Source organism: Bos taurus, chromosome 18 (assembly GCF_002263795.3).
Source record: "Bos taurus isolate L1 Dominette 01449 registration number 42190680 breed Hereford chromosome 18, ARS-UCD2.0, whole genome shotgun sequence".
Classification (NCBI taxonomy): domain Eukaryota; kingdom Metazoa; phylum Chordata; class Mammalia; order Artiodactyla; family Bovidae; genus Bos; species Bos taurus.
In genome coordinates, this window is record NC_037345.1 from 17,080,628 (window position 1) to 17,084,284 (window position 3,657).

The following is a 3,657-nucleotide window of genomic DNA, read 5'->3' on the forward strand; positions in this document are numbered from 1 at the left end:
TTAAGTTACTCCAGGTTAGCTTGATTGTTTTGATGCTTGTTTTTGAACTATTTAAGGGTGACTTAACACTGACCTTTCCTCCAGGGTTAGTTTAGCTCCACTACTAAGACACCTTTTTTTTTTTTTTGCCTTCTACTAAAGATTCTGTGATTCAGTAAGGTCTCTCCACTATTGCTGGTGAGAACTTGAATGATTCCAGGTCCAAAGTGAGCTCTGCAAATTATTTAGCCTATAGCTCTTTAATGATTATTCTTTCCCCAGAGTTTATCCTTTGCCCAGCTTTATCGAGTTTCACCATATATAGGTTGTTATTTGAACAAAGAATCAAGGGAATCTCTGTGCAGATATTTAGACCTCATTTTGTGATAGTTTCCTCTTTTTTGACATTCTGCCCTACAAATTTTAGATAACTCAGCTCCCTCAAATGCTGATCTTTGACTCCTCAATTCAATAATACCCTCTGTTCTCTCTATTTAGGTTCCCCTTCCCTTCACCACAATCCAGAAATTGACTCCAGACAGGAAGTTAGGGTGATGGTGGAATTTACCTTGTTTATTTCCCTTCTCTCAGGGATCACAGTGTTTTGTTGCCTGTGTCCAATATCTGAAAATATATTTTGTATAGTTTCCCAATTGTTTGTGATGAGGGGTTAGTCTAGACTGTTATTCCCTCACAACTGGAAGTAGAAATGGGGCTGACATTTTTTATTGTGTACTACCATCCCTCTGGTTGGGCTTCCCTGGTGGCTCAGAGGTTAAAGCGTCCACCTCCAATGTGGGAGACCTGGGCTCGATCCCTGGGTCGGGAAGATCCCCTGGAGGAGGAAATGGCAACCCACTCCAGGACTCTTGCCGGGAGAATCCCATGGAGGGAGGAGCCTGGTAGGCTACAGTCCATGGGGTCGCAAAGAGTCGGACACTGAGTGACTTCACTTCACTTCACTTCACTTTCACATTCCTCTGGCTAAGCCCTTCATTACTCTCTTCCTGATTATTCTAAAAGCTTCCTTCTTTTTACCCACCAACCCATCTGTTCAGGGCATTCATGTTTATTTTTATTTATTTATTTCTTGTTTCATTTTGTTACTCCCTTGCTCAAAAATATTTAGTGACTCCTGGAGTGAATATATGATGTTTTTCCTGCTCTTATGTTTTTTCTTTTGGAAACCATCTCCCCCCACTACATTCTAATGGAAATATACCTCTCTACCCTTTACTCCATTCCTACTCACCCACCCTGGCTGGCCAGTCTTGGTACCTCATTTCACAGCAATAGTGATTGTTCCAGAGGTAGATAATGTCAATCATGGTCTTCTTTGGGACTGATATGTAGATACTGAGACAAAGGGATGCTCTTTTGTCTAAGTGTGTTAGGCTGGGAGAATGTAAATTTGGGACTGTTAAGGACCATCTTCCTTTGCCTAATGGAGAAAGATTTACTGCTGTAGGAGCAAATGAAATCAGCCCGATAGGTGAAGGACAAAGAGACAGAGATAAAGATAGAGAAGATGCAAGACAGAGCATTAAGTCCCTTGATTCACATGTGCATGAAGGTGGCAAATCCCGACACTAACCAGTTCATTGGAGTAATTAGTTTCCTTTTGCTTAATAGAGTTTGAGTTGAAATTCTCTTACTTATATCTGAAAGAATTTCATTTAGGGCAGTTTTCCCTTTGTTTTTATAATAGATTATAGCTTTACAAAAGCTACTCACTAACCCCAGGAGATTTCCCTGCTTTTGGTACTTTGTGCTCACCTCAGGTGTGCTGTTCTTTGCTTATCAAAATGCTAGGCAGAGCAGCTCTGTGGTACTGTGGAAAGAGCTTAGGCTCAGAGTCAGAGAGATCTGGGTTTATGCTGTTTTGCTTCCTATTAACTGTGTGATATGAAAGGTCAGTTCATATATTTCACTTCCGTCTTCAATAAAGAGTGGGGAAAGTAGGAAGCCCCATGGTACTGATAAAAATTAGACTTATCCACGAATAACTGAAAACCGAAGATAAGAATACTTTGAAGAGATATTATAGAAGTTTCTTTCTCATGTATCAGTAAATTAAATCTGGTGGTAAATATGCAAGCTTCACAAAGTCAGGAGGGAGTCACTTCTTACCCTCTTTTCCTCCACCATTATAACATGTGGCTTCAATTCTAAAAGTATTCCTGTCTTTATTGAAGTCAGCTGGACCTATGATTCAGACTCCATATATTATTCCCACTCAGGTACCAGGAGAAATGGTTTGAGGGAAAAGATAGGCATTTCTCTATGTTGGAAATTTTTTTTCCTCTCAGAAGGGAGCTTTCCCTTCCTACTATTATTCACCTCTGTTAGCAGAATCTGTCAAAATAGAAAGTTGAAAGCTCTCAGAATCTCCAGTAAAGAGGAGGAGAGAGCAACAGCAATGCAAGATGGCAGCCACCATGAGCTCGGACTCTATGAAACGTGAATATACAGCCTTAAAATAGAATGTGTACATAAATACCCAAAGCACTATCCCTTTTGTAAGATTTATAGCAAAAATATGAATGGAGTTAATATTTCTAATGGAGTGGTGGGCCCAAGAGTCATATCCCTGCTAGCAAAATGGCAGAATTCATAGAGCATCAAAGTTGTCCTGCAAGAGCCTCAGCGTCTAATGATGTCTAAAGAAAATGTGAAACTCCCTCAGCCCCTTGAAGGACAGTGTTACAGCAATTAATCAAAAAGAAAAACCACAGGCCCTCCCCTATAACCCCTATTTGATTGAAGCAGTCTTCATTTTCCACAAGTGGTGCTAGTGGGAAAGAATCCACCTGCCAAGGCAGGAGTGCAAGAGATGCGGGTTTGATCCCTGGGTTGGGAAGATTCCCAACCCATGAAGGAGGAAATGGCAACCCATTCCAGTATTCTTGCCTGGAAAATTCCATGGACGGAAGAGCCTGGTGGGCTACAGTTCATAGGGTTGCAAACATTTTCCATAGGAGTAAATTTTCTAGATAAGTCTTACAGACCTCAAAGTACTGGAAAGAATTCCTCTGTCCATGGAATTCTCCAGGCAAGAATACTGGAGTGGGCTGCCATTTTCTTTCCAGGGATCTTCCCGACCCAGGGATTGAACCTGGGTCTCCTGCACTGCAGGCAGATTCTTTACCATCTGAGCCACCAGGGAAGTCCACTGGAAAGGAAACCCCCATTCAAAGGCAGTTTGTCTTAAGTTACTGCAAATGATGCTAATTTTTTGTTGATTTGAAATACCTAAGCTGGCATGCTGCAATTCATGGGGTCGCAAAGAGTCGGACACGACTGAGCGACTGAACTGAACTGAACTGAACTGAAGTTGTGCTATAAAGTATCATCCTGTCAAGTGTAACCACTTTCCACATAGTTGAACTTCTGGGATCAAGAAGGTATATTTACACTGATTCTCATTATAACTGGTGAGGCACATCTGACTCAACCGTGAAAAGACACATCACATAATCCCCTTGCTGTTGATTACCTGGCCTAGGGTCTCTGCCTTCTCTCCCTTCCCTTCCCCTACTTCCTTCCCTCCCTGCAACAGCCCTCCAGCTTGGGGTGGCTTGTTAGAGTAGAGGTGAAGATTTCAGGTCATAGCCTGTGTGACTGCTGCTGGGTGTGTGTGTGTGCTTCTTCTGCACCCCTGGTTTCTTTCTTTGTCTT

The 3,657-nt window shown here is 42.0% G+C and overlaps 1 pseudogene; it reads left to right on the top strand.

The window, feature by feature from the left end:
• The first annotated feature begins 2,398 nt into the window (after positions 1-2,398).
• Positions 2,399-2,813, top strand: LOC104974836 (ubiquitin-conjugating enzyme E2 variant 1-like; annotated as a pseudogene).
• Positions 2,814-3,657: the final 844 nt, after the last annotated feature.